Source organism: Siphateles boraxobius, unplaced genomic scaffold (assembly GCF_051911475.1).
Source record: "Siphateles boraxobius isolate OS27281-9 unplaced genomic scaffold, OSU_SipBor_1 8, whole genome shotgun sequence".
NCBI classification, from domain to species: Eukaryota; Metazoa; Chordata; class Actinopteri; order Cypriniformes; family Leuciscidae; genus Siphateles; species Siphateles boraxobius.
In genome coordinates, this window is record NW_027509208.1 from 21,634,825 (window position 1) to 21,646,733 (window position 11,909).

An 11,909-nucleotide genomic window follows, 5' to 3' on the forward strand; every position below is an offset into this window, starting at 1 on the left:
ATTAAATTACGCTCAAATACGGCTTCTCTTGGTCACGTCTTCTCTCAGGTTGCACATGGACAGCAGCTCAGTTTCTGTTGAGCTAATATGAATAATAATGAATATTAAAGTCACCATGAAATCAATTGAACAATTGTATGGAATATTGCAGTTTATTATAAATTATTTATCATTTTTTTAAAAAAAATGTAATTCTTGTGCCCGCGTAATCTTTAATCAAAATATAATTCACTATCACAGTGAAATCTCTTATTTTATGATGCATTTACTAGCGTGAGTGCGGGGCAATCTATCACTCACAAGAGATCGACCAAAAGCAAACCACAACCATCCAATCGATTCATCATGGATAAAATCAAGTCCACCCTATTTTTGTTCTTGTTTGAGAAGTCGTTTCACTCAAATATACATCACAACAGGAAAGAAAACACTATCACAACTTTAATTGAATGCTGACTTTAAGAACATGCAAATAATATAATGTGAGAAATTTGCTAACGCACTATAACAGACAGCAGATAGCATAGTTAAGTGAATATCCTAAGTGTGGTTTCAGCGTTGCAATATAAAATGGAGGCAGATCTGAATGCAAGCTTGCAGTTATGACATTTGGTTTAACAATTTCAAGTGGCTGTCATTATTTTCCTTGCACATACGCACATTGAGCACAATAAAATGTGTTAGTATTATTCCTCCAAAAGTGAGGTCTAAAACTTGATCTTCAAAAATGCCAACTTTGCAGTTTTTTACCAATAAATCCAAAAATGTAGGCCTACGCTCAAATAACCACAAAGGTGATGGAAGACACGTTCCCATGGCATCAAAGCCAGGTGAAGCATCCAGCTGCTCGTTGGTTAAACATATGGTGAATTTGATAGTGAGCAACAGCAGTGTGAATGCTAAACAGCCCTCTTCACACGCAAAACTCAAAAAGCAAATATTCTGATTCGTGAAGGCTGTGTGCTGATGTCTGAAGTAGACTGTGCATAAAGATGCCCGTGTAGATTTAAGATTGGAAAATAGGCATGATTATAGACATCACTGTGGTGTCCATTTAGAGTTAGCATGAGAGCAACATTTTGTACTGTAGTCTTGGTTTTCTGTCATCCGTCCCAACTTCACTTCCTGTAGGCTACTCAACTCTTCCATTCTGCCCTAAATCTTTTGTATGGGCCGTGCGTTCAGTGACGCAAATCATAATTCCTTAAGGTCTTTGAAAATCATGCCAACTTTGTCTTAATGGTGCACTTTAACAAGCAATAACAACATGCATAGCTCAAATTCATGTGTGTGTGTGTGTGTGTGAGAGAGAGAGAAAGAGAGAGAGAGAGAGAGAGAGAGAGAGAGAGAGAGAGAGAGAGAGAGAGAGAGAGAGAGAGAGAGAGAGAGAGAGAGAGAGAGAGAGAGAGAGAGAGAGAGAAGAATAGAAACAGAGGGAGACAGGAAATTGAATGGCATTTTGATTTGTACCAGGAGCTCTGTGTGCAAGACACTCCTATGGACGTTGTTACATAACAGCACGGTTTGTTCTAGCCCTTGTCTGAAGCCCATTTGAGACTAATGTATAACCTTAATGTATAACCAAGTACACACACACACCTCTCATCCTCTCTAACACAAAGCCTTCCTCCTTTCTCATCACTCACACACACACAAACAGGCATAGAGAGAGAAATGGGTGGGGCCACTTCTGTGGTTAAGGTCGTATGTTACATCAAAGAATAATCCTTTGATTATGAGTAGGCAAGAGCATTCAAAACAACGTCAGTTTAATTTAGGCACCATAAATAGGGTACAAATTGGTGTCCAATTACTTTTCCTCAAAAGCACATCTCATATTTTAGGTTTTAAAAATGTTATATAAACTACTATCTACAAGACAATAATTAAGCATGAAAAAGTAGGCAGTTTAAAAAACATAAAATTATGATGACTGGCGATTGTCCCTCCTCTTGAATGTGTATCCAACAATGAAAATCAACAATATCACAATATGCTGATTAATTGATATTTACTGTAATATTGCTGTTATGGAAGCTTGATTTCGCCACTGAATAAAAAATATAAAAAAGTAATTGCGAGTTTTTATTTCACAATTGTGACTTTTTTCAGAATTGCGTGATGTAAAGTCGCAATTGTGTGTTATAAAGTCAGAATTATGAGTTTTTCAATTCTGCAATTCTGTCTTTGTAACTCATACTTGAGATCAGTCTTTTTTGCATCAGAATTGGACTTGCAACTTGCTAGTTTATTTCTCACAATTCTGAGAAAAAGAGGTCAGAATTGCGATATGTAAACTCACAAGTGCGAGAGACAAAAAGACAGAATTGCGAGGAAAAAGTCAGAATTGCTGTCTGATACTTTAATTCTGTCTTTAAATCTTTAATATTGTTAATTTTATTTCTCGAAATTATGAGTTTATAGCCTATCTCACAATTCTGACATTATAACTTGCAATTGAAAAAAAGTCACAATTGTCTATTATATATTTTTTTATTCTGTGGTGGAAACAAGCTTCCATACTATAGTTAACTTCACTTTGGTATTGTAAAACTGTTTTAAATATCCACTCTGTGTGCAATCCTATTACCTCACGGTTTTCCTTAATAGCAAGAAATAATAGCATATTTTGACAATAAAAGAGTAACAACATTAGGACTTTTCTACTGGCCTCCATTTTTTGGTAGCCTACAACCTTTTGTGTAGTGCTGGGTTGGTCATGAACGATTCGTTCATTTTGAACAAATCTTTAATATAACTCCGGATTACCGAGTTGTCTCAAAGAGTGATTCGTTCATTTTGTGTTGACCACACATGCGCAACATCCTATGGGTTCTTGTACCTGAAAGAGGAATGATGAGTTCACCTCTCGAGTCTTCGGATCTGGTTCTTCTGAGTCTTTCGTTCTTTTGTCACGTGATGAACGAATGACTCGAACCCGAAGACTCAAAATATGAACTAATCAATTCTGTATCCGGTACCGACTGCATATCTCAGCTTATGTGGCTGTTACGTGATGAACGAACGGCTTAGATCGGGAGGTAAACTACTGCAAAGCTCAGTTTATGAGGATGTCACGGGATGAACGACCAGCTTCGTGAGGTGAGGTAAACTAACAGACTGTATAGCCTGAAGACCAAGAAAATTAATTAATCGTTTCTGTTTCTCATAATTTGGCCTTTTCCTTGCATTGCAAGTTTTTTTTCTTATTCTAAATGCGATCAACATTTGATGTGTTTGGGGAATTTGGCTAACATATAACATTTTAAATACATTCTGCTGAAATGAACGAAATAAACAAAATGACAAAAAAAAAAGATTCGTTAATTTTGATGAACAAGATTCAAAGATCTGAGTGAGTAAAATGTTCCGAACTTTCCACTACTACTTTTGTGACTTGCTTCCAAAGCTAATGAAAAAAACATTTTCTGGCATATTTTCTGATTTTTTATTTGTCTAGCAATGGCAATCTGTAAGCAGTAAGGCATTCCTGTATGTGTTGACTTTTTCCAAATGGTTTAAAACACAAATGCTATTAATCAACTTTTATGTTCTGTAATTTTCTCCATTTAATAATAGGAGCCAACATTTAAACACTAAATTAATTCATGTGTGCCGCACCCTCTACCAGGAAGACATATTTGTTCATCCTTTGTCCTGCTGAACCCTGAGAGTGAAATGAGTTACATAAACCCTCTCTGCTGTAAAACATTAGATTACAGTACAGTAGAGCACTGTGCTACACTCTTATCTCTAAGATTATATACAGTGTGTCAGAAAAAAAGATTGACAGTAAGTAATTGTGTAATATTGGTCATTTCTTCAAACAAAAATTGTTAAAAACAGATTAATCACTTTGTGTGTGTGTGTGTGTGTGCGTGCGTGCGTGTGTGTGTGTGTGTGTGTGTGTGTGTGTGTGTGTGTGTGTGTGTGTGTGTGTGTGTGTGTGTGTGTGTGTGTGTGTGTGTGTGTGTGTGTGCGTGTGTGTGTTCAGATGCATTTTAGAGCAAAGAGCATTGTTGGAATCTTCCCAAGAAACCAGGCCCAAAATGTTTACAAGAGATGGATGAATTTTCTTCATGTTTTTGTTGTTTATAACTTGTGTTTGTGTGTCGGTAAAAGTACTAAAGACACGCAGTGAAAAATTTGCAATGAAAGGGCATAGACACAGTTATTTTTGTTGCTTAACTTATTGTTGTAACAAGGTTCATTGATAAGGGAAGAAGGAGGCGGGAACTGGTGTACGTTCAACATAAACTTTAATCCCAAAAATAAACAACAAATCGAAAGTAAAGCGGCAGCACCTCACAGACGACTGCCGCATATAAACATAATAAACCACAACATAAATTCCAGGCCTGGTCCTCTCTTATTCTTCAGTGTTGTCACACCTCCTTTTATCCTTTCGGTCCTCGGTCCTCAATCAGCCGAGAGGCCTTCACTCGCGGTGCCCTGCGATGGTATTGGACACTCCTCGGTGTACAGTTCCATGCTCATCCACAACGACCGATAAAAATGTCTTTGTACTCTTTTGAACTAAAGTTGCAGGTATCTCTTAAACCCTCTCACAAATGCTTGTCAATGAAGCCATCTGTTGTTGTTGCAACATCCGGTATTTGGTTGTGCCGTCCCTTTAGTCCGTCCCCACGCATATAGTACGCACATACTATTCTGGTGACGCAATTTACAAAGAAAGAACTAAAGCCGGGTACACACTGTGCGATTTTGGCCACGATTCGGCCGTCTGAGACAAATTTTACAAATCCTAAAAGATTCCTCTGATCCTCGGCTAAAATCTGATGTCTTTGATCGTTAGTTTGACATGTTCACCAACAGCAGATTAATGACCGTCGCGATCAAATTTGACCTCAGACGAAATTCTGGCAGTGTCAGAAGATTTGACTCTCAGTCCTGCAGTGTGACTTCTCCTATGATGACCGTCAAATTGTCTTTGTTTTTCAAGACAAGCCATGACCAAATTTTACGTTAGAGATTTCTTTGTAGCCACCATTTCAATCCTGCGTGTAGTGAAGCTCACTGTCACCGAAGGTGTCACTGATTGATGATGGAAAACTCCAGACAAGTTTTCTTGCATGCATCTGTTTTTGACGCGTACAGTCTGACATTGATGACTGAGATCTTACAGTGATGATCGTGTTCACAAGCAACAATCGTAAAGGACTATTGTAAATCGCACAGTGTGCACCCGGCTTAAGATGTAACATGAGACAAGTTAAATAGAATGTTAGGGTTGCATGCAAGAACCCTAAGCCCATAGATCTTTTGTCATCGACTGCATCTTGCACCAATAAACAGTCTTCGAGAGCTTATTGGTGAGGGGAAATGAGGTGAGAGAGAGAAAACTGCAGTTTGGTGTCTGGTAGAACAAAGATCAATTCCCACTTGTTAACTGTCACCCCTGGCACATAATATTGCTCTCTGATGAGTCCCTGGATGGAGGCGAATCACTCAGCCATGTCTCCGCTCGACATGTGGAAGCCATCGGAAAACACAACTCCCCTCTTCTCTGTGGGGGTGGGAATACAGCATCTGGACTGAAGCAGGGTTGAGCCAGGGAGAAAAGTTGTGTTTGGAGATTGAGTGTTTGTCTGCAAGCCTTGGCTTCGAGTGTTCTTAAGGTTACGGGAAACTTCCCCCCGTCAACGGTCAGTTGATTCATACTCAGACTTGATTATCGGAAATGACATGTGCTGATGAATGTTTGTACCTGCTAAATGACTACCTACTTACACCCCGGATCTCATTTCTCTCTAAATACTGTGTTTACCTGTGCTGATTGTTACAAGGTGGATGAAATGGCACAGAGTAAGCTGCATTCAAATTGTGCATTTTCCAAAAAAAGCAGACAACAAATTTCCAAAAGTTTGTTGAAGTGCTTGGACCATCTTCACTCAACTGGTTCTTATCCAAAAGTCCTAAAGAAACTTCCAAAGTCATGCTGCTATTCTAATCCGTCACGGTGCTAATGTCTGTGATTTCATTATAATTTCTGGGGTGATTCTATGCGGTGGGTTGAACAACAATTTCAGGGAGAGCACTTGGCAATAAATCCTTATCCTGCGGTTTGTGGACAGGCAGAATCCTGTAACATACTCAAAGCAAGCATTCCTGCTCCTCTAAGCTTGATTTTCGAAGACATTTCTCATTGCCACTGCCAAGAAGCCAATCCCATGTCTACATTTAAATGGATGTTTTTGGCAGATGCTGTCATATCGAACCTACAAGAGAGTGCATGTTTTTGACAGTTCAGCAGGCAGATAAAGATAAAGATATAAATCAATTTCTAAGACAAACCCTCAAAGTGACAATACTGCTTTGTTCAGGGATGTTGAGCAAAAATAAAAGTTTAGTGCAAGATAAAAAAAAAGTTATTGCAACATGCTAGCATATCTAGCATATCTTTTCTCTTTCCATAGACCTGTTGACACTAATATTTTGCTTTAGGGCTTCATGGTTGTTTAGGCATCCAAGCAAGCAATGGTGGTGAAAACATAAAACATGCAAGCCAGAATTTTTAGACCACGGTGACATTTATTGTCTTTGCCTCGTAAACATTAATATAAAAGAGCTATTGTCTGATTTTACATCAGCGCCAAGAAGCGGTACGGATGTAAACAACACGTGATTTCATGTATACATAACATCTGTTTTTACCAATAGCCATACATACTGTATGAGGACACAATATACAAATAAATGGGATCATGACTAATGGTGTCTCGTTCTTTGCAGGTCTCTTCTGGGTCAAAGTCCGATTACATCCAAGAATGCATTGCAAAAACTATTAAAAGCATTAAAAGCATTATGGTTGTGGTTTGCTATTGGTGGATCTCATTTGAGTGACAGGTAAACTGTAAATATGTCATCAGAGAAGAGAAGAGGGGGATAGTTATTTTGGTTAAAAATTATGAGGGCACATGAGTTAAAAAATTTGTCCATGTGGACAAATCATTTATAATATTTACTGCAATATTCCATATAAAACAAGATTTGTCCATATTGATTTCATGGTGACTTTGCAGGGTGTGTCTTTGTATTATTCTTTGCAGGTATTTTCTAGGTCAAGCTCTAAAGAGAGAGGTCTGTACAGAGGTCACGTCAGAAGGGTAACTGATTAACACTGGCTAGCTTTCACAGACGGCAAGCTTGCCGAAGGTCAGAAACATTCTACGCACGTACGCAATCTCAGAAGCAAATGCTTTGCCAACTCATTGCAAGTGCACAATTTGATTGTATATACTGTACATACTGTAACTATATGTTTTTGTGGTCCTGCTGAAGTTACAAACTCAAGGGGGAGATGAGGTTACCTGTAAATGTCCACTATTACAACAGACGTATCCATGCTAGCAGTTTAACAAACTTCAACCAACTCAAAAACTTCCTCAAATTGTTGCTCTGCCAATGCCAGTGGTTGACCTGAAATAGAAAAGTTACCATAGAAAACAGTTAACGCTAATGCTTGCCTTGTTTGCAGTCACATACTTGTGTAGAGTATGTTTTGGGCCAAAAGCTAGTGATTTTTTCATATATTCTTTTACAAGTCATTCAAGTCAGTTTAAGGATTAGTTACGGCTGCTTTATATAATGATCAGATAATAAAAGCCTACATTAAATCTGCTCATATAAAGCAATCATGTCTCTTCAAAAGACTTGGATCAAACCACAGCAGAGTTCTGGGTGAATAGACATTCAATGGAGGGACGAAAATCTCTCAGATTTAATTAAATAGACAATCGTAATTTGTGTTCCGAAGATAAACGAAGGTCTTGTGGGTTTGGAACGACATGAGAGTGAGTGATTGATGACAGAATTTTACTTTTCGTGTGAACTAACCCTTGCTTGGAAATGTTCCAGATATGTTCAGCTCCAATAACAAAGACTACAGTTTATACTTAGTTTTTCTTCTTCCCTTTTGTCATAAATTAATAAATAATAATAATTTAAAAAACTATATTGTATATATTATGTATATTGTACTATATATATTATTTTGTCAACAATATTTTTTTTTCTTATTTTTATCTGTTTTATTTGTGTTTCTTCCCCTCTTTGTTCAATACGGATGTATGAATGTATATCTGTGTTGCTATGCACCACTGATAAATGTACTTGATGAATGGCATGACAGATATCACTGTTTGTCCTGCTTTCCTTCTTCCCTCGTGAACCCTGGTCCACTTAACATGTGTTTGCTCTGTGGACTCTCTGGGCAGTGTCTGTCTTTGCCCTCACCTGTGGCTCGCATTGGCCAGCGCTTCCCCTCCTCTATTTGGATACATCGATTAGTTCCATCTTATCTCACACATGATATCACAAAATCACAAAATACCCTGAGATACAGAGAAATCTGTTATCCAATTTCAACTACACATAGCAGTGGGAAATAAGATGTACCAGGGTACAGAAGGGACATGGTCAGTGTGTATATTGAGTGTGCACGTGCTAACAGAGGGAAAGCTTCCTTCACTTCTAAGAAATTCAGATGAGAAAACAGCTGAATCTGACACTAGCCACAAGCTCGGCAGGTAAGACAGGTGCTCTGTTTACTGGAGAAACAACAAAGTCCCAGATATATACTGACTCAGTTCTTTCGCGCCTGTCCCACACCCTATGGCTTCACACAGCAACCACGTGCAGCTCTTTGTGTGTGAGACCGACCCAATCCCAAAGCCACCGTCTGACTTGCTCAAAGCTCAGTGTTTGATCTTGAATAGATGTAATAACCATAAAGTCTGGATTGCTTTAGTGCTCTTATCAGCTCATGAACACGTCTGGTTATGTGTCATGTGTCTCTGCAAGAACAGAGTATGAGACAACATCCACAGAACTTCCAACTGCAGAGGAATGACTTACAACAACCAGGGAAAGTATATGAAGGTGTCATTGACTTCTGCAGGAATTCATCTAATGGTACACACAGAGGGGAGATTTTTTTTTTTTTTTAACAACAAAAACAACATATGCTCATGCTAAAAATGAAATTAAAATTTTCTTGAGAATGTCAAGCATTCATGTAATCATTGCACACTTTAAGACTCTTTGAACACACCGATCAGTGAGAACAACACCTGAACAGAATAAAAAGTGTCTCAAAAAACGAATTAAAACCAAAAACTGCAAAAAGCAACAAAATGGTAGAAGACATCTGTCTAGCACATTTCTTTCTGGGAAAACAATGGAAAAACACAGCAGGCAGACATAAAAACACTTTTGGTGTGAATGGCTGCTTACCCAGCTTACAATTGTTTGTTTAGTTCTGAAAGATACAGTTATCAGAACGCAATATTTTAAATTAATTCTGCCATTGATGGAATTTTTCATCATTTATGGCACGACGCTTCCCCACTATTCACAGAATTTTCCAGAAATCCATGTTTTAACTGTTATACAGTTTGGGCTGCTATTACGTATCTTCTGAAAGAGTATAGAATCTCAGAATCCAAAAACAAGCAAAGAAGAAGCAGAAACAAGTGATAGAAGCATTGCTTACTCACATGTAAGCTAAAACGATCAACATTCAACGTACAGCATATAACCTAAATCAGAACTGGCCAATATTACTGAAGGAAATGTCAAACCCATGAAGAGGTACAGGACTGTGCAAGTCTTTGACAAAAATGTTGATAAAAAGTGTTGATAAAAAAGAACGCATGAAGCTAGAGTAAAAAAATTTTTTTTGTAAACACCGGCAAAACCCTGAATATGCTCATATCCCGGATTTTAAAACCCCGGATATGATCCCTGGGGTACCCCTTTTCTAACCCAAATTTTTTGTCATGTAAACGCATATCGGCATATCCCAATAGTGATTTGTGTTCTGCGCATGTTCTATTCGCAAGGAATCTTGGTCTTTTGAGTAGAGGAACTTCTCGGCACATACAAAAACCCACATGCAGTATACCGGAAGTAAACATGGCGAGACGCAGCACAGCATACTTTTGGAGCGAGGTCAGTACCAGCACTAAAGCGTGAACAAAGGTGATCGTTATCTGCCCCAAACTATTCATTATTCGCGTGCTGCTGCTGTTGTTATTGTCTTTGGATACAGGAAGAAGAATCGTAAATGACGCACATTGCGTCTTAAGGTTGTCCGTACGTCCAGACGCTAACCGTGCGTCGCCGTTTACAGTTCACCGGGATATTGCAATTCTATGTATACAGGAGTAACTCTCTCTGCTCATGCATGTAAACGGGTTATTCCTAATGTTTCAGAAACCCGAATAGTGACCTTAACCCAACCATAACCCGAATATTGGCTGCTTGTAAACGTAGTAATTGACACCTTCTGGAACAAAGGTGAATTGCACTTATTCGGTCATCAAAGATTCAATTATTGTTGTGCAGAAAGAAAAAAACTTACACTGTGCACACCTCGGGTCGTTAGCGACCCTTTACAATATTCACAAAAAATGTATGGAAAACACAGGCTTCTTTTATAATTTTATAATTTATAATGATTTGATTGAGGATTACTAAAAATGAATAAGGACAAGGGTAGTGAATGACATCCCGGGTCACTAAAGACCTGAGGTATTCGTTGGTGGGGAAAGGGTTAACGTCCCCAAAACAGGATTAAAAGTTTGCTAACATTATCAGAACATTCCCCTAACCGCTTTACTCCTATCATTTACCATGCTATACTTCAGTAATTATCCAGTACTTCTGCAACCCTATATAATAAGCGGTACAGATGGATTGACATCAATAATCAACATTATCAAACCATGTCTTGTTTTGATCTTTTATTTAATTAAAAAATAATCTGAGCACATTAAACATGTTTGTTTTCTGACTGAGAAACTACTTCAGATGGTTCAGTTAGAGGCGATCTGAACCAATGTGAATCGATTTATACTGTTTGGCCAATACACTGAAAAGAATGAACCAACTCAAAATAATGATCAATTCATGAACGGTTGGCATCGCTGGTTAAGTCGACAGATATAAGGGACGTACATAATAACTGATGACATACTCGTATGGAAAACGTTTCTCAGGTCAGACTGAGCGCTCATGGTATGCAGTATGCACAGTGTGTAAAGCCATTCAGCTGCAGGTGCCACTGCATGAAAACATGAATAGATCTATCGTTTCCTGTGAGGCTATGACTTGTGTCATGCCTCAGACACTTCAAATAGACGGTGACATCATCTTGTCTCAGGTTCGGCTATGTGTATATCACAGGAAGACTGAGCTTAGGTCATCAACGACAATGACCTTGCAGAATGGCCGTTTGGATACAGGCCATGAAGATAAACAGCTTCTTTTGTTATCTGCATCAGACAGTACAGCGCAGTTAAAGTAAATGTAGCGATAACTAGTTAAGTGGTGCAGAGGTTCTACAAGGCTGACATACAGTAGTAAACAAATAACTTAAAGCTAAAGTGTAGATATAAAGTGAAGTGTGGTTCATCAGGGTGACGGAGGTGTTGCGAAACCACATGCTGTTGAATTTGGCAGCCGTTCAACGGTGCAAGGTTCACAGTCTCGCTCTGAAGTGGTGTGGTAGTAGGGATATAGGGTGCCAAAAAGTAAGAAAAAGCATGATTGGAAATTCCCTCATGATCCCCTAGGGAAGAAGCTTTCTTTGTCAAAACAATCAGTGTTAATTCATTTGTTTCACACATTAGATCTGTCCAAAATAGAGCGCTGCTTACCTAGAAAGCATTTAATGGAATACTCCAGGCTCAGTACAAGTTAAGCTCAACCGACAACATTTGTACCGTAGCATAATGCTGATTATTACCACCAAAGTTCATTTCCTCTCATCCTTACAATACAGTGTCATAAACATTAAAGAATGACAGTAAAAATGCTGATTTAAACAACTTTACAGCTCAAATAAAACAGTTCTAACAGAGAAAGTGTTTTGTTAAAATAAGCTT